Source organism: Manis javanica, chromosome 1 (assembly GCF_040802235.1).
Source record: "Manis javanica isolate MJ-LG chromosome 1, MJ_LKY, whole genome shotgun sequence".
In the NCBI taxonomy this organism is placed as follows: Eukaryota; Metazoa; Chordata; class Mammalia; order Pholidota; family Manidae; genus Manis; species Manis javanica.
This window is the reverse complement of record NC_133156.1, coordinates 14,517,569-14,537,581: the sequence shown is the minus strand read 5'-3', so window position 1 is coordinate 14,537,581 and position 20,013 is coordinate 14,517,569. Positions and strand designations below refer to the sequence as shown.

The 20,013-nt window shown below is 40.7% G+C and overlaps 1 protein-coding gene across 8 annotated transcripts in view; it reads right to left on the bottom strand.

Moving 5' to 3' along the window:
* MTUS2 (microtubule associated scaffold protein 2) overlaps window positions 1-19,106 on the bottom strand; it is a 501,163-nt gene extending 482,057 nt beyond the window's left edge. For 2 of the 8 annotated variants that reach the window (XM_073228715.1, XM_073228711.1), the window contains exons 1-2: window positions 18,680-18,952; window positions 1,894-1,966 (exon numbers count right to left, since the gene is read on the bottom strand). The gene's annotated coding sequence lies outside the window, so the exon portion shown is untranslated. Of the gene's footprint in view, window positions 1-1,893; window positions 1,967-18,679; window positions 18,953-18,976 lie in introns of those variants that run through there. The other 6 variants (XM_073228689.1, XM_073228693.1, XM_073228701.1 and 3 more) reach the window with 4 other exon arrangements.
* Between the last annotated feature and the right edge of the window lie 907 nt (window positions 19,107-20,013).

Below are 20,013 nucleotides of genomic sequence, written 5' to 3'. Positions count from 1 at the left end.
CAGCTACGTGACCACGACCACCTCCACCCAGGACCCCAGCTACATGACCACCACCACCTCCACCCAGGACCCCAGCTACATGACCACCACCACCTCCACCCAGGACCCCAGCTACATGACCACCACCACCTCCACCCAGGACCCCAGCTACAAGACCACCACCACCTCCACCCAGGACCCCAGCTACATGACCACCACCACCTCCACCCAGGACCCCAGCTACAAGACCACCACCACCTCCACCCAGGACCCCAGCTACATGACCACCACCTCCACCCAGGATCCCAGCTACGTGACCACCACCACCTCCACCCAGAACCCCATGTACCATCACCACCACCACCTATCAGCACTGCATTAAGTTTTTTCCCATATTTGTTCTTTTTCTTCTTAATAACACATTGTTCATCAGTCATCAGTCACATTCTCAACCTCAGCCCTGTTTCTGGCCACACAATCTTGCTTCATCCCCCTTACCTTTATTTACCAATCAATATCTATCCATTAACATCAACATAACAGCTTTTTTTTTTCATCAGTAGACTGATTACAAAAATTCCTAAGTAGGAAGGAGCCATCCACTTCAAACACACTCACCATTTTGAAAGCAACTCCTTTTTACTAGGGGAAAAAGAGCCTCAAGCTTAAATAGTCTTTGAGAACAGGAACATCACAAAGGTGGGGACCTACAGAATAAAACCTATATTAGTGGTGCTGGGAATTTGAAAGTACACACTCCGTATCACTAAATTGCAGGCAGGTTTAAAATTTAGTTTAAAACATGGTTTAGGTTTTCCCCTCCTAGCTTTACCCCTAGAAAGTTCAAGATACCTCCTTCCAGCTTCCAACCTACAGAAGCTACTCTCCCTCTGATAAGTTTCATTCCTGCAACATAAGTGTCCAATCAAAGCCACCCCCCAAACTACTGCTCCTGTCCTCCGCTTCTACCCTCTACCCAGAACTTAATGAAAAGCCACCCTTCCTTAGCATCTGTCCGGAGTTGAATCCCAACAAAGCAAAGCCAGCGCTGGGCAGTTGTTGTTGCGCCCTATGCAAGGCCACCACATTTAAGGGGGCGCCAATCACATCATTAGCATCTCCACCAGTTCAAAAATTGTTTATAATGTTATTACAACTTTGATGGTTTGAAGATGGGTGATTCGATTATTTATTTTACAGTTTTCCAGCAAAAGGCAGGAAGTGTTTGGTCCTAAAAATCAGTAGAGTTGGACAATTTTCCATCAGATGGAAGTAAAATGTCTGTGGAAGAGATGTCTGTCTCATTTGCACAAAATGCCATATGGGCTAGTGGCAACACTCAGAAGAGCTTCTCTCAAACATTTTAAACTTTCTGTGGTCTTGGCTGTTCACTAAAGCTTCTGCTCTTAGTTTAACAACTGTTTGCACGGCATTAACTTCCCCCACCCCAATCTGGTCTTTTCCTCTCAATAACTTTAGTTCTCAAGCCCATCGTCTACTCACAGCAGGCCCGTAAATACTGCTACATCGTCTTGTCCTATTTCTGTCAGTGGATATTACTAAACATACGTTAACAATGACACAATAACCTTTTGTCACAGTAGAAGATTAATTACTACTAGGAAGGAGATGCCCATTATAGACACATTCCACAAATTTATCATTAGCAAAACATGTATTATTAGCAAGACGTGTTTTAGTCAATGTCTGAACATATCCCTCACATTTAAAAAATTTAAATTAAGCTTAATGAGAATTCATTTTAATTGACTTGTCTCATTAATAATATTTACCAAAAAATTATCATCAGCTATTTCCTCTGAGTACTGACAAGTGTTCCACAACATATAAAAGGTAATTACAGCCGCAAGTCAAATGGAATAATGAATCCACTGGAAATTGATAGAAACTTACCTGGACCCCCAGAAAACAAGTTTTACTGCCATTGGTGACAATTTGCCCTAGTTGACAGTCCAAGTGCAGAAACCTTAAAAAGGACATAGGAAAATTTAAGAAAAGGAGAAACACTCCGAAAAGTATAAACAGTAACTTCATTGAATTACTTCTCCCTGAAATATAAAGTGAGTTCAGGATTCTGGAATCTATGCAGTGATCGTAACTCACGCTCTTCATAACTGAAGTTGTTCCATCAGCTCACCATTTGACCACGGGCTGTCACTAGGATTTTAGAGATACTTATTTTCAGATGAATCCTCCATGAATTACAAGACTTCAATTTTCTATTTTAATCTCTCAAGGAGTTAATCATCGGAAAACGGATTCTTAAATACACCATATAAACCAAGTATCTTAAGGACTTAAGACTTGGCTTTTGTCAGGGAAAGAACACCTCTGATAGATGAATAATCACACCCAAGTTGTAGATCTTCATGTTCTTAAATTGTGCCAAATGTATACTCTGTTATTTTTCTGGGTTTTTTTAAATTATTCAGAAGAAATTAAAAACCAGAGGAACGTTTGAGTCCTACAAGAATAACAATACTAATTAAATCTTTTAATAGGACTGTAGTTCAAAAAAAATCAAAAATTACTTTCCTCTCATTCTCAATCATAACATAAGTTGGTCACAGGGATGGCAGTACAGCATGGAGAATACAGCAAATGATTCTGTAGCATCTTTTTACATCGACAGATAGTAGCTGCACTAGTGGGGGTGAGGATTTAATATTATGGGGAACTGCTGAACTACTGTTGTATACTTGAAACCAATGTAAGATTGTATACCAACTACACATAAATTTTTAAAAAAGAAATTTTTATCAAAGATAAAAACATTACTTTCCTCTCTAAATTGTCCAGAAAGATCAGTTTTAGGTGGTAAAGAAAAAACACAAATTTTCCTCCCAAATACTACTGCAGTAGATATCACAGAAAGCCTGCTATTATTAGGTTGAGTCATATAAAACTGCAGATAGCCAACCATTGTTTACCTACAAAAATAATCATTTCATCATTTTTCCCAAAAAGAAAATAGACAGGATTGGAAAACCTTGTGATTATAAAACATATCTTGAAAACTAGCTGTTGCTAAGTACATGTCATTTTTCTGAGTAGCCTCAATGGATTGGGCCTCAACTGTTTCCATTCCAACCCAACATAACCTCATGACACCTGAAAGGTAATAAATGAATTGCCTCCAGCACTTGGAAAGACTTGAGTATATCTCTTCAATTCTTTCTCCTCACCCAGCCTCTATTTACTGCCACCTCCCTCTCAGCTTCCTCTTTGCAACATTAAAAGTCTTTTCCAAGAGCATAAGCATGGCAGAGAGAAAAACTGAGGGCTGAAAGGCAAAAGTGAGAGTAAGCATGCGCATCTCTAAGATGGGAAGGCTAAAGGGAAATCGTGGCAAAGGAAGCGAGGCACAAGATGCAGGCAGTACATATGCAGAAATAAGATGCCAGGGGGCGAAAGCACAGACTGCCCACTCACTGAGTGCGTACATAGTACGGGAGCTTCAGGCCGCACGGAGGAAATTAAACAGGTTCAAGTCCATATGGAGTGAAGGATATCTTTCCTTCTACGAATGTATCTAGTAACCCATCTACCTTAGGACCTACCATATTCACCACTCCCACGCCATCCCACCACTGCTGTAAACACTGGCACAACCACCCCCCACCACCACTATTGCTGGAATGTGAGGCAGGCACAATGTTACTGGAACTAAAACCCAAAAGAATAGATTTTGAAGGCTCAGTATAAAAAAACGTAAAATATTTCAACATTTTAACCTGATAATATTTTGGATATATTCAGTTAAATCAAATGGGATTTTTTCCTTTTTAATATGGCTACTAGAAATTCAAAATACATATGTGGCTCACACTATATTTTTATTGGACAGCATTAATCTATAAAGCGTAACCTTTCTCTTCCTTTTAATAAATCTGTGAAGACGATGCTGACTTGTCCCAGTGATGATGGAGTCGTGGCTATCAAAGAATGCCTTGCCCTGGAGGACATAGAGAGTTTGCTCCTATATGAAAAGCTCTCAGAATATTGCTTTCATAATTCTATCAACTCGCTGGCGTTCTCCTTTTCTCCTGTCAACTGTTGGCTCTCCACATGTAACTCCGAAGATTTCTAATCTTCCAATACAGTTATCTGATGAATTGAGATAGGGAAAAGCAGGGCCAGGATTAGGGTGAGGCAAAATCACTTGCTTAGGCCTAAAATTTAAGGGGAACCAAAACACTCACAATCAAGATGAATAATTTTATAAATAACAGCTTGATGCTATTTAATTCACATTCCATAAAATTCACCATTTTAAAGCATACACGGTCATTTTAACACATTTACGAGATATTTTAATCATTGCGACTATCACATTCCAGAACATTCTCATTACTCCCCAAGGAAACCCCATCTCCATAGGTAGATATTCCACCATCCTCTCTAGGCCCAGATGGGGACAACAACCCATCTCTTTTATCTCTATGAATTTCCCCTTTATGGATATTTGATATAAATGAAGTCACACAAGACGCAGCCTTTTGTATCTGGCTTTGTTCACTTAAATTTGTTCAAAGCTCACCCATGTTGTATGAAGAATCATTATTTCATTCCTTTTTATGGATGTTGTGTAAATATGCCGTATTTTGTGCAACCATTCATCAGTTAATGGACACTGGAATTCTTTCCAGTTTTTGGCTAGTATATACACATTGGTATACAAGTTTTTGTGGTGGATATAAGTTTTCAATTCCCTTGGGATATACTTAGGACTGAATTTCTGGGTCATATCATAACTCTTATGTTTGTAACTTGACTAATTAGCAACCATTCTGCATTGGCTGCGGCTGCACCATTTCACAGTCCCACCGCCAATGTCTCCACATCTTCACCAATACTTGTTATTGTCTGTATTTTTTATGTGAGCCCTGTTTATGGGTGTGTAGTGACAGCTCACTGTGGTTTTGACTTGTTATGTTCCTAATAACTCACTATGTTGACTTTCTCATATGCTTCCTGGCCATTAGTATAACTTCTTTGAAGAAATGTCAACTTTAGTCTTTTGCCCAATTTTTAATCAAATTACTTGTCTTTATATTACTGAGTTGTTACCATTCTTTATGTATTTTGAATGAAGTCCCTTATTAGATACATGATTTACAAAAATGTTCTCCCATTCAATGGGTGGTCTTTTCTTGATGATATTCTATAACACACACGCTTTTTATTTTTATCAAGCTCAGTTTGTATTTTCTTTTGTCACTTGTTCTTTTGGTGTCGTATCTAAGAAACAATTGAATAATCCAAGACTATGAAGATTTACTCCTGTGTTTTCTTCTAAGAGGATTTTGTTTTAGCTCTTACATTTAGGACAATGATCCATTTTGCATTAATTTTTGTATATAGTGTGAAGTAGGGACCAACTTCATTCTTTTGCATATGAATATCCAGTTATTATAGCATCGTTTAAGACTGTCTTTTTCCACTGAATTGTCGTGTCACCTTTGCTGAAAATCAATGATCATTACTGTAAGGGTTTATTTCTAGACTAAATTCTACGCCACTGCTCTGTAAGACTGTATTTATGCCAATACCACATCTTATATCATTGTAGCTTTGTAGTAAGTTTTGAAATCATGAAGTGCAAGTCCTTCAACTTCATTTTGCTTTTCCAGGATTGCTTTGGCTATTCTGTGTCCCTTACATTTCCATATGCACTTTAGGATCAGCATGTCAATTCCTGCCAAAAGGCAGCTGGAATTTTGCAAAGGATTGCACTGAATCTGTAGCTCAATTTGGGGAGCATTGCTATATTAATATTAATAATTCTAATTATTAATAATCCCTTCCAATCTATAAATAGGGATGTCTTTCCAATTACATAGGTTATTTTTAACTTCATTTGATGATGTTTTATGGTTTTCAGAATACAAGTGTGATTGTCTTGTTAAATTTATTCCTAAGTTTTTGATTGTTTTTGATGCTATTGTAAATGGAATCTTCATTTTCTAATTGTTTACTGCAAGTGGAGACAAGTGATTTTTATTGATCTTGTATACACTACAACCTGCTGAATTTCTTTATTAGTTTTAACAGTTTGTGTTCATGTACATGTAGCCCTTAGGATTTTCTATATATAAGATAATGTCATCTGCAGATTGAGGTAGTTTTATCTCTTCCTTTCCAATCTGGGTGCCTTTTCTTTCTTTTTCTTACCTAATTGCCTTGGCTAGCACCTCTAATGCAATGCTGAATAAATTTGACATCAAACATCTTTGTATTATTTCTTATCTTAGGGGAAATATATTCAGTCTTTCACCATTAAGTATGATGTTATGGGCTTTTTTGTAAATGACCTTCATCAGATTGAGAAAGGTCTCCTTCTATTCCTAATTTTATTAAGTGTTTTTTATCATTTAGTGCTGTTGGGATTTTTCAGGTGCTTTTTCTGTGTCTATTGAAGATGACTCTGTGGCTTTGTACCTTATTCTATTAATGTAGTATATTACATTGTTTCTCCTATGTTAAGCCAATTTTGCATTCCTCAGATAAATCCTACTTGATTGTGGTGTATAAATCTTTCTGTATCTTTGGTTTGGGTTTGCTAGTATTTTGAAGCAGGTTTTTGTATCTATATTTGTAAGGAAGAGTGGTCTGTACTTTTTTTGTGATCTCTTTGTCTAATTTTGGTGTCAAATACTGGCCTCAAACAGTAAGTTGGAATATGTTCCCTCATTTTCCATTTTCTGGAAGAGACTGTGCTAATTCTTCTTTAAATGTTTGGTAGAATTTACTGGTGAAGTCTTCTGAACCTTGCCTTTGCCCTTTGGGAAATTTTTTTATTACTAATCCAATCTCTTGTAATATATCACTTTAGAGTTTCTATTTCTTGAGTTATTTGGTGGTGCTTTCCCATTTCATCTAGATTACCTAATTTATTGATATAAAACTTTCTTAATATTCCCTTTTGATCCTTTTTATTTCTCTAAAGTGGGTCATGATGCTCCCTCTTTCACTCCTGATTTCAGTAATTGAGTCTTTTCTCTTTTTCCATTGATCAGTCAGCTAAAGGTTTGTCAATTTGGGTGATTTTTTTCAGGAGACTAATTTAGGCTTCATTTATTTATTGTTTTTCTAATCTCTATTTCATTTGATTCTGCTCTATACTTTAAAAATTTCCTTCCTTCTGCCTGCTCTGGATTTATTTTCTCTTCTTTCATGACTTTTTTAAGGTGAAAGATTAGGTGACTGATTTGCGATCTTTCTTCTTTTCTTTTTGGTTTGTTTCCCCCCCCCCCATTTTATTTAAATAAAACTGACATAGGCACTGCATAAGCTTAAGATATACAGCATAATGACTGGACTTACATCTATTGGGGAAATGATTACCACAGTAGGTTTAGTTAACACCGATCATCTCAAAGATATAAAAATAAAAAAAATGTTTTTTTCCTTGTGAAAATAACTCTTAGGATTTACTCTTAACAACTTTCATATGTACCATACAGCAGTGTTCATTATAGTCATCATGCTGTACATTACATCCATGATACTTATCTTATAGCAGGAAATTTGTTCATTTTGACCACCTAAAATTCAATTCACTCACCCCTCACCCTCCACAAATGATCTTTTTTTCTGAGTTTGGGTTCTGGTGTTAGATTCCCCATATAAATGAGATCATATAGTATTTGTCTTTTTCTGTCTGTCTTACTTCACTTAGCATAATGCCCTCAAAGTCCATCCATGTTTTCACAAATGGCATGATTCCCTTTCTTTTTATGGCTGAATAATATTCCATTGTGTTTTCATATACGTATTGTTTGTATACACACAAAAACTTGTTGTTTCCATGTCTTAGCTATTGTAGATGATGCTGTTATGAACATGGGGTGCAAATATTTCTTCAATATAGTGTTTCATTTCCTTTGGATGTATTCCCAGAAGTGGAATTGCTTAATCATTTGGTAGTTCCATTTTTAAATTTTTGAGGAATGTCCATACTGTTTTCCATAGTGGCTGTACAAATTTGTAATCCCAGTGGTACTTGGGGTTCCTTCTCCACATCTATGTCACTTTTTTCATGTTAGCCATTGTAACAGGTATGAGGTGATATCTCATTGCGGTGTTGATTTGCACTTCCCGGACAATAGTGATGTTGAGCACCTTTCATGTAACTGTTGGCCATTGTGTTTATCTTCTTGGGAAAAATGTCTTCTCATGTCCTTTGCCCATTTTTTAAACTGGATTATCTGGGGGTTTTTTGGTTGAGTTTTGAGTTCTTTATATATATTGGATATTAACCCCTTATCAGATATATGGTTTGTAAATATTTCTCCCTTTTCCATAGGTTGTCTTTTCATTTTGTTGATCATTTTCCTCTTTTGTTAATGTAAGCATTCACAGCTGTAAATTCCTTATAAGAAAGCACTGATTTAGTGGAATTCCATAAGTTTTAATATGTTATGTTTCTGTTTTCATTCACCTAAAAGTATTTTCTAATTTCCCTTGTGATCCATTTAGGAGTATGCTAATTTCCACATTTTGTCAATCTCTGAATTTCCTTCTGCTATTGATTTCTACTATTTCTCCACTGTGGTCAGAAAGCATACTCTGTATGATTTCAATCCTTTCAAATTCATTGAAACTTGTTCTGTGACCTAATATAAATTCTATGGTCTAATATATTCTATTCTGAATAATTTTTTATATGCAACTGAGAATAATGTGCATTCTGCTGTGGTTGTGTTCCTTGGATGTCTATTAGTTCTAGCCTGTCTGTAGTGTTGTTCAAGTCATCTACTCCTGTTGATCTTCTGCCTAGTTTCAATCTATTATTCAAAATAGGATATTGAACTCTCCAACTATTATTGTGAATTTTCTATTTCTCCATTCAATTGTCAGGTTTTGCTTCCTATATTTTGTGATGTTGCTCATTTTTGCAAATGCATTGTCTTTCTGAGGTAATGATTCTTCCATCGATACATAATGACCTTTATCTCTAATAATTTTTTACTTAAAATCTATTTATCTAATATTAGTATAGCCACTCAACTGTCTTTAATTTACTATTTGCATGGTATATCACTCTATCCTTTTCCTTTCAAACTATTTGTGTTTGAATATATCTGTTGTAGTGAGCTTATAGTTGGTTAATTCATTCTGCCAACCTCTGCCTTTTTATTGGAGTGTTTAGTCCACTTATAGTAATGTAATTACTGATAAAATTTACATCTGCCATTTTATAAATTCTTTTCTATATATCTTATGTCTGTTCCTCTATTCCACCATACTTTTGTGTTAAGTAGATATTTTAATTCCCTGATTTATCACATATATGATAGATATGTATGTATATATCTGTGTGTGTGTGTGTGTGTATGTTCTAGTTATTAGTGGCTTATACTTTTATATTTACCTATGTAATTACCTTTACTGGTGCTCTTTATTCCTTCTGTGGATTTGAGTTATGTCCAGTGTCCTTTTATTACAACCTGAAAGATTCCCTTTACTATTTTTTGTAGGGCAGGTCTGCTAGTGACAAATTATGTTTTGTTCTGAGATATCTTAATTTTCTCTTCTTTTGAAGGATAGTTTTGCTGCATATAGAATTCTTGACTGGATAGTCTTTCAGCACTTTGGCTACACCATACATCATCCTCCCACATCTGGTCTCTATGCTTTCTGATGAGAAGTTAGCAGTTCATCTTATTGAAGGTCCCTTTACATGATGATTCCCTTATCTCTTGCTGTTTTGTTTTGGCTTTTAACAGCTTCACTGTTATGTCTCTGCATGTAAATCTCAGTATCCCCTTGGAATGCACTTTCTTGAATGTGCATGTTAATATTTTAAATGAAATTTGGCAAGTTTATAGCCATTGTTTCTTCAAGTATTCTTTCTTTCCCTTTCTCTTTCCTGTCTCCATTTGGACTTCCATTATGTATGTGTTGGTACTCATGATGAATGATCTGAGGTTTTGCTCATTTTTCTTTATTTTTATGGCATTATGTTCATCAAGTTGTGTATTTTCAGTTGATCTACTTTCAAGCTCACTGATTTTGTTCTTCTGCCAGTTCAAGTCTGCTGTTGAGACTTTTCTCTTTTTTTTTTCATTTCAATTATTGTACTTTTCAACTCCAGGATTTCTACTTTGTTCTCTCTTTTTTAGTAATTTCTCTCTCTTTACTGATAGTCTCTATTTTGTGAGAAATCATTCTCATACTTTCTAACTCTTTACACACAAGTTCCTTTCATACTTTGGACACATTTATAATCACTGATTTAAAATGTTTGTCTAATAAGTCTAATATCTGTATACCTTTCTCAGGGACACTTTTTATTGTTTTTCTCCCCCTATGTATGGGCCATACCTCTCTGTTTGTGTATTTGTATGTTGAAAACAATTTGAAATAATATGGCAATTCTGGAAATCAGACTCCACTTGCCCCCAGAAGTTTCTTGTTTTGCTGTTTTTGTTAATCCTAAACCTGTTTCGCCACTTCTGAAACTAGTTCTGCAGCTTCCTAAGTCTCTGTTCAGTTTGTTTTAGTGATCAGCTAATGATAAAACATAAATTTCTTTCAGTGCTGTGAGCCTATGTCTCACAACCTTTGCTGATGGCCTCTGTGTGTGCATTGACACATGCTTTCTATGCTCTGATGGGCAGTTCACAACTCTACCCTAGCCCTTTCTTCCTGCTTGTATAGATCCTCAATGTCAGCTAGAGGTGACAGATTAAGGCCTTCTCAAGTTTTTCTCAGGCATATTATCAGGCTTGCACATACACATGGGCCTTCTAGATTCCAAGGAATATTTCAAAGCCTTTCAAAAAATCCTTCACAGATATCTTTTTACCCAAGTATTCCTCTCTTTTTTTGGCCAACCTCTTGTTAAACTCAACTGGTGTGGCACTCAGGCAGCTGTGATATCAAACAACTGCCACTGATTATTTTCAACAAATGCCATAAGGCTGTTCATACAGAATGAGTTCTAAGTCAGGTAAAATGAAACCAAGCTTAGAGAATGGTGCTCTTCAGGGAGCTGCGAGACAGGGCATTTAGTGGCAATTTTTGAAGAAAGGGGCTTTTGAAAAGCTCAGAACCTACTCTGCTCCCTCCACTAGCTTTTAGTTTTCAAGGCTACCATGTTGCTAGGAAGGGGTAATAAGAATAAGCTTAAATGCCACAAAGTTCACTACTCTTACTGAGATTCAGTCTTTTTTCTTGAATTGCTCCTTGGATTGTTGCAAGTCTTTGATTCAATTCCAGAGTTCTAAAATAGTTTATTTTGACAATTTTTGCCTCACTCAGTGAAATTTTGGTCTCACTGCTATTTTGGAGGAAAGGATTTACAGAATATCCTTACTACAGCATTCCAGATGTAGTTCTAAGATAAATGACTTTGTTTAATTAATACAAAAAAATTCATGGTGAACAAAATATCAAAATTTTAAATTAAGACATGGTCAGTAACAGTGCCGTGCCAAGCCGTGCTGGGGCCTGACACAAAAAGGAAAAAACAACAATACTGACCCTGTGTTTTTGAAAATGTTGATACTTTGTTCATCATGGATTTGTTGCACTTTTATTTTTTAGACTATATTAAAATATCGATTATTTTTATTGCCCAGTTTTTTGGTACCCTTTACATTTTGCATCTGAGGCAAATACCTGACTAGCCTCACTCTAGTCCCCATCCTAGAGAAGGGTAACTTTCAGACAACATCTCTGCTTTTTAAAAATTCTCTAAACTGAGATATGAGTTCTAACTCACATTTATATTCCATTAAAATATCTTAGGCTGGTATCAAAATAATAATCCTGAAATCTAGCAGAAAAAAATTTCAGTATGAAGTTTGGGGGTAGGAAATAAAGTAAACATATTAAACTAACTTCTTAAATCTACTAGTAGAGGCATATTAACTCAGTATAAAACTCATTACTAATCAGCAGTTACACTAATACAATGTGGATATTTTTTTAAAGAAATGCTTGTTAGAGTTTGCAGGATTTAAATGCAATGTTTGGCATATGTGCCATACAAACTGCCTAAGATATTATGCCACAGTAATAAACAGAAAATGTATCAGACTTAGAAATATCAATTTCAACCAAAATTATTCTGTTGCATTATTTCACTTTTCAAATTGTCTGCCCTGGAAAATAAACTGATAGAAATGTAAGAATTTGAGACAAAGATGTGTTTGGCTTAATACGTAGCAACATTTCCAACCTGAGAAGACAATTATTTGTGTGCAGAGAAAGACTGCCTGCCTTGAGAAGCTATTTTGAGTGAGTAATTTCAAATAACTTAGTACAAAGACAATTAATTCTGGATGATTTGAGATTACTTCTCCTATATTGTCATTTAACAGAGATAGTGTTCATATTACGTTTTTAGATTAGTACTTTGCAGTAAAAGTCTGGTGAAGTGTGGAAATTTAACTTCCCTATTAAGTGTTCATTAGTTGCTTCTGTTATTTTATTGCCATTTCTTGTAATCCATGGCTCCATACCTCATGTTTTTTCCACTACGCTTTTGAAAATCACTTAAAATCACTGTATCAATATTAGCCTATTTCTGAACAAAATTGTTTTTTGCCTTATTAGTCTTCACAGAAGCTACTGTTGACTTTTCATTTCTGCAGGTGAGTCAAAATTCCCAAAATCAATGTCAACCTGTCATTAATATGGGCTTAGCCCTAATAACATATACCGCTGACTTACCATTGAGGACTGTGTGTGTGTTTTGTTTTTCTAAGAGAACTCAACCCATTGGATCGATGGGTCTGTAGGTGTAGAAAGGGCAGCAAGGCACACGGGCAGGTCTTCAGGGGTCATACAGCCTGTCCTTTCTGGGACAAAGAAAGTACCTCTGTCTTAAAGACAATAGTCTTTTTTTAAATATTACTCAACAGATTTGAGCAAACAGTCTCTTCTCCTACCTAGTCTAATAAGATATGAAACAGAAAAGAAACCTAAAAAGTTATTATCTGCAGGTAATATGATTGTCCACCTAAGAAATTCAAGGGAACTAACCAAAAAAAAAGGTTAGAATTGATAAGAACTTGAAAAGTGCCTGGTTATACAATTCTATCTTAAATCAACAGCTTTCTATATATCAGTTACTAGTTATATACTTGCTATAGTTTGAATGTTTGTGTCCCCAAAAAATTCAGATGTTGAAAACCTAATGCCCAAGGGTGATGGTAACAGGAGGTGGGGCCTTTGGGAGGTGATTAAGTCATCAGAGCCAAATCCTCATGAATGGGATCAACACCTTTATAAAAGAGGCCTGTGAGAGCTTGCTTGTACCTTCCACCAACTGACACAGTAAGAAAGCGCCATCCAGGAACCAGAAAGCAGGCCCTTACCAAACCCTGAATCTGCTGGTGCCATGATCCTAGATTTCCAGCCTGTAGAACTGTGCAAAATAAATTTCTGTTGCTTATAGGCCACCCAGCCTGTGGTATTTTGTTATAGCAGCCCAAGTGGACTAAGATAGTATAATACAACCAACATGTATAACATATATAACCAATTAACTATATAGCAATAACTGATTAGAAGAGGGCCCATTTGCAAATGCTACAGTGTTAAAGCATATTCCTAGATAGGAATAACCTTAGGTCCTCCATTTCCCAATCATGGAGGGCACGTGAGAGAAGCCTGCAAAGAGAGAGACCGCATCAGGTAATGACAGGGACATAGAAAGGCACAAACATCAGTGCCTTACATATGCCACCTTCCTGATGCCACCTGCTTACATGCCCATTGGGGCTGCTACTGTGCTCCTATCAGCCAGCAAACAATCCAAAGAACCTCATCTAGATGGAACATTTCTTCTTTGGTAGTGTGAGGGCTAAAAATGGCTATTGGCTTACGGCTTGAAAAGTAAAGAGCTATCCAGCCTTGTCCCACACCCCTGTCCCCCCTACATCCTGGAAAGCTAGGCCTTTCTACCAACAGGCAATTCCTGGCTGCTCCTCCCCAGTGGCTTCTCCACCTTTTCCACTGAGGGACCCCAGAGAGCCTGCTGCCAGGTCCACACATGTGTCTTCTGGTTACTAGATGTAACCAGCCAGCCATCTGGGTATCCAGGAGCCCTGTCAGCCAACGAGCAATTTCCCTCCTCGAATCCTAACTAAACCTAGATGCCTCTAGGCCATAGGTTCCTCTCTGGCTCAGTTTCCCCTCAGAAGTTGCCCTAGGTTCTTGACATTTCAATATTCTGCAAGAAAGAGCAGCGTGCTTCCCACTGACAACACCCTTTATTCACGGCAGTTCTATTTGTTCCTGGGGGACCAAAGTGAATCCAGGCTGAAATGGAACTTTCCTGCTGGCCCCGGGCCCCCATCAAGCCAATGGGAACCATCAATGAAGACACACGACCTCCCTCCTGACTCCTAGTCTATGTATGGGCCTCGACTGGATTCCACATGCCCTGAGAGGGCTCAGTTGTCCCCAAGTCACCATACCACCTAAGGTCGCAAGAACACCACCACCATCTGCAGACACAGCCTCAAGTCACTGGAGAGGAAGGCCCAAGGGGGGACACAAGAAGCCGCCGCAAAAGAATTATAGAGGGGGGCTGCTGTTGTGGGGGGCACTGGCCAGCAGCATGAGAATGCCCCACAACTACCTGCACAACAGACCTCCCTAGAGCCCCGCCTGAGAGTGAGTGGAGCTGGGGTCTGAGGGTCCTGAACGGGCCGCCCCCCAGTGAGCAAAGTGCTCTTCCCTGGACATCCACGTGCCTCATGCTTCCATCTCCTTTAGGGCTCTGCTCAACATCCCCCCGCAGGGAGGCCTTCCCTGACCATCCTACTTGACACAGCAAGTATTCGCCGCGCACTCCTCTGATTTACTTTTCTCTATGGCACCATCCCTGGCTGATTTAGTAAACATTTTACTTACGTTTATCCACTACATTGTAGGTTCCTCCGAGGCACCATTCTTGTCTCATTGTTTGACTGCCCTGTGGATACCTAGTGTCTGCAAACAGCACCTGGTACATACAGACGCTCAAAAGCATGTGCTGGATGTTGCTAAAGAAAAAGCTGGACGCTATTTGAAGACAGTAAAGATAGGTTTTATTCAGTATATACTACAAGAAGGGAAAGAGGCTTCAGCCGAGGACTGAGCTCAACTTCAGCCCGCGCAGAGGGGATGGCATTTTAAAGGAAGAATGAGGGAATAAAGAGAGGAACAAGCAGAGCTCACGCACGGTCAAGGAAGTGGAAAACTGAAAGCGGGCAGGGTGGTTGGCCAATGTCAGTGTGATCAGGCCACCCATCCGCTATCGGGTACTTGTCAAAGTCACGCTCCTACCCTCCTGCAGAGACTGGGAGGCAGCGGCCTTATCCTTCCTAAGGATGACATCTCAAAGGAATGGCTTTCAGGTCCTTGACAGAGACACTCCTAGGTGGTAGGAAATACAGGACACACAGATTTTAAAAGGCGGAAAAGGATTTTAATCGTAAGTTTTTCTAATAAATGTTTAATAAAAGGGAAGTCAGGGTCCTATCATCAGGTGTTAGCAGCCTTAAGCTTTTCCAAACAGGAACTCAAGGGGCCCTGGGTCATCCAGGGGACATGGCCTTAGGCTGCCAGAAGCCAGGGGAGAGTTTTCAAGTCCCTTAGTGCAGAAGGTGGGGAACAGCTGAAAGTTGCAGCTCTTTTAGGCCAAGGTTGAAGCCCAGTCAGGAAGAAAAAGCACGCGAGCCGGACTACTTTGGTCAAGGAGAGCGTCTCTGTGGGTGGGTGGGTGGGTGGAAGGGATATGAGCCCGGTGGGAAAAAGGTGAAGTTGATAAAATCTGAAGACAGCCACATTCAGATATGATGTAAAAATCAATTCAGAGAAAAAGGGAAAACCCTCCGCTCCTTCCAAGCATTCCTGTGGTGGACATAAGACTCCCAATTACTCCTCAAAATGGCTAATAAGAACAAGTTGATGGCCCATCCTAGTCTTTCCCAACCTGCATGTGTTCCTGCAGGTCATCTTCCAGGCCTGCATTTGCCGTCTAAAATCCGTGTGGGAGACAGATCCTAAGGAGTTCACAGAAAGATCCCCTATGGAGCTGACACTCCGTTCCTGTTAACTTTTTACTAATGAAGCACCTTTTAGTAGTTAATGTTCTCTTCCTTTCCCCTTGGCAGCCTGCCTCTGAAATGTGGAAAAGCATTAACCCACTTTCCTCCCTTCCCGCCCCCCGGCTCAGTTTTTCTCCGCCTCCAGCTCACATGCAGAAGAACCAAAAAAGTCCTGTTCCTGCGAAATCACAAGGCAAAGAGTTGGTTTTGCAGGTATCCACCTGATTTCATTAGCTCCACACCGCCCTCGGTTACAGCAATTTGCATTTCTCAGCAGGTCAGCTACAATATTGCCCAGATTTTTTTTTTATCTTTTCATAAGACTACACCCATTAAAATAAGAAAATGCATTTTTACAAGTTGGCGTTTGAATATAATTTGGAGAGAAGGCAGAATCAGGGTCTGTGCAGCTTTATGTTTATATATGGAAGGTAAGAGGGATGGAGAGAGTGTCCTCCTTATTGAAAAAGAATCCGAAATTACAAATACAAACTTAGGTATGACCATGTGAACACGTAGCTCGTGGCCTTCCCAGGGGCTTGGAAGAAGCCTGAGTGAGGGGCTATGCAGTTTAAGATTCATTAGCTTTCCAGTCAATGCACCTCTGCTGGGGGATATAAAAGACTTGAAAGGTTTATACCACAGCATTAAAATCTCTAGAAAACCACTAAGCATAACAGTCTTACATTATTACATCAATCCTCTAGATGCTATTCTTATCTCTCTTTCACAAACCTCCATCCCTGCTGTTCCCTCTAATTTGGCAGCAGCAATTCATTATCAAAGTGCATGTGGTGGGCCGGGCTTATGCATCCTTCCCCTATTTTGGCGTTAACAATCTAGTACTGTGTCAATTATGTAATAGCCAAAACAGGGAGTTAAATGGAGAACAAAAACCATAGTGGTAGTTCTTACATAAGCCTTCATAAACCACCCAAAAGACCTGCTCCCAGATTTGGATATTTGAAATTACATAAAGTAGACAGAAGATACTGATTCAGCAGCCAGGTTTATTTCTGACCTTAAAAACAATAGAAGCTCTTTGCACTTTATTTACTAGTTCATATGAACATAAGTTTTTAATTTGATGGGACAAATAATCTTTTGTGAGACTTGATTACCTTTCCCTGCAAACATAAAAGAATATTCTGATGCTACTACTTAGCTTCCCTGTTACCTATGCACAAAAGAAATGTCCCACTTGGGATGCCTCTACAGATGCTACATGGAATTACGGGTCCCTGACAAGTATCAACTGTTCTTTGCAGATTCAAAAAAATCAAGAGAGATGTTTTAGACAAAATGCAGAAGTGTGCATTCTATAATTCTTCAACACATCTCCTTTCCAATACCATTTTTCTCTCCCCATATTTCTAACCACCTATTTTTTTTAGTCACCTTAAACCACTGCAGCCACACCTTGAGCTACAAAGTAACAAATTAAAAGAAACAGTGCTGCCCAGTGAGCCTCACTCCTAGCTGCACATTGGAATTACCTAGGGAGCTTCTACATTACAAATGCCACAGCATCACCCAAAACCAATTAGAATATTGGGGTGGGAGGCACAAAAGGGGGTGCCTAGACATAAATATTTCTGATGCTTTCTACTTTGTCATCTTCTCACCTGGAAAAAAAAAACATAAATATGGACAGACGTTTTATGGAGGGATGGGGGGGCAGACGGGGGTGGGGCATAGATCTTTAATAACTGGCAGCTCATAATTATTAAATTTCCATCAGATATAAAAATAAAATCATTCAATAATTTGAAAGCCATAAAGGATATCTGCGGGGCCTTTTTTATTACTACCAATAGTCGAAGAATTTTTACCAAGTTCCTTAATAGCCTTTACAAAACCTATTTGCCCATGTTTTGCGATTCTACCTAATGAGGGCAGAAAACAGGGCCCTGTATTATCTTAAGGGCATTTCAAGCTAAGACCATGCTTATCTCCCAGTAAAGTTTGGATGAAAGCAGAAATTACGGTCCTGACTTATCTTCAACCTCTCTTCTTAGATGCTCTGGTAATCACTTTTATAACTTCACCGATGAGCAAATATTTTTTAACGCCACTTACATAACAGAGAGTACAGGCGCCTTTGGTATCCTGCCAAAAGTACTTCTTTCCGTGTTTGTATTTAAAATAGAATGGTAGTAACATCATTTGTGTGCCTGAAATTCCTTCTGTGCACAGTCTCAGAATGAAAAAAAAAATGGATGTAGCAAGCCGCTTCACTGCTTAACCATTATAAAGCTCAAAGGAAATCACACATTCACACTAAATTAAGACGAAGACACAGAACAAATCAAAGCCGGGGGTGGGGGGGTAGGCAGATGGGGGAAGGGAGCGACGAGGTTTAACTAACCTACCATCCCCTGTAAAAGAGAGGATGTTTAACCAGGCAGCCCCCGAAGGTGCCAAGTGGGCTGCAACACCTCCGCGCACGCAGGTGATGTGGAAGGAAAGTAAGCGCAACGATGACGGGGAAGCCAAGCCCTGCGCTGCCCCGAGTCCCCGCAGCAATCTCCCCCTAACTCCGTGCACCTGCCTCCCGGCGGGCTCCAAAAGGCAGGCGGGGCGCCCAGGCCGGCTCGGCTGGGCTCTGCACTGGAGGGTTCGCTCACCTGGCTGGGAAAGGGCCAAGAGAGGTGTCCAGGAGGCCCCCACTGCCCTTAGCGAGACTGTCATCCCGGACCAGCTCGGGCACGCTTCCCCTCCTCCTCCTTCAGCTCGAGTTTTCTGTGTGCCGACGGGTCTGGGCTCTGCGGGCCGGCCGAGGATGCCCGCCAGCCGGGGGCCCGGCAAACTTGCCCGCAGAAGCCGACCGAGGCGGCGCGGGTGGGCGAGCCGGGGCCGCCCGGGCACCCTGCGCCCGCCCGCAGGCGCCGCCGCCCACGCCCGCCCACGCCGCCCGCACTCACCTCGCGCAGGCACCGCCCAGGCCGCCGCCGCCGCCGCTCCGAGCGCGCGGGGGCGGCCGGTGCACGCGGCCGGGCGCCGCCGACAGCACGCCGAGGCGCCCCCTGGCCCGGCTGGGCGGCCGCCGCGGCCCCGCCGCCTCGCCCGGACAAAGACGAGCCTCGGGGCGGGCGGCGGCGAAGCCCGAGGCTCGGGGCGCGCCGCGCAGCCCGCGCGCCTGGCTCCGAGGTGCGGTCCGCCGCGACAGCGCCGGGCGGCGGGCAGGAGAGCGGCGCGCGTCTCCCCCGGCCGCCCCGAGACGCACACGCCTGGCCCCGGGCGCCTCCTCCCGGCCCCGCGGACCGCGGCCCCACCGCCGACGCGCCGCAGCGCCCTCTGCCGGCCGCGGGCCCTTCGTGCGCTCCCCGGCCGACGCGGACTCCGGCCCCAGGAGGGCCTTGGCGTGCAGGTGGCGGCGTCGCTGCGCCGCCGGGGTCCCCTCGCGTCCCTGCGACCCCGGGGCAGGGGCCTTCGAGGACTGGGATCTGCTGTTTGCCTCTTAGGACAGAAGAGGGAGCAGCTTTGCATGAGGGGGAGGAAGTAGGGATCGGCATTGGGAAGAACTTGCAGGGTGATTCACAGGGAGCCCAAAGTTGATCCCTGAAACTGTTTGCAAAATAGGCAGGTGTTTCTCCCTAGAATCAGATTTATTTCTGTTTAATAAACGCCAAATGTGCCTAAAACTGCTCGAGGGGTACTAGAGACCCTTGACCTCTCCTATGAATTCATTTAGGACTTCTCAGAGACCCTCCCAACCTACCTGAAATGCTCTGGGCTCCCCTGGGCAGTGCACCTAGGTTTGAAAAGCAAGCGAGATCAGAACTTGTGCTTCAGCGGGTTCAAACGGCAATGGAATTTACCATTTACCGTTATGAAACGACATGGTGGATACTGGTCCTTGGTCTGGTTAAGGTGTCATTTTTTTAAGGGGGAATCTTTTTTCGAACTACCATGCTAAGCTGTATTTATACCAGTTAATTTTTTAAACAAGCTGAACTAC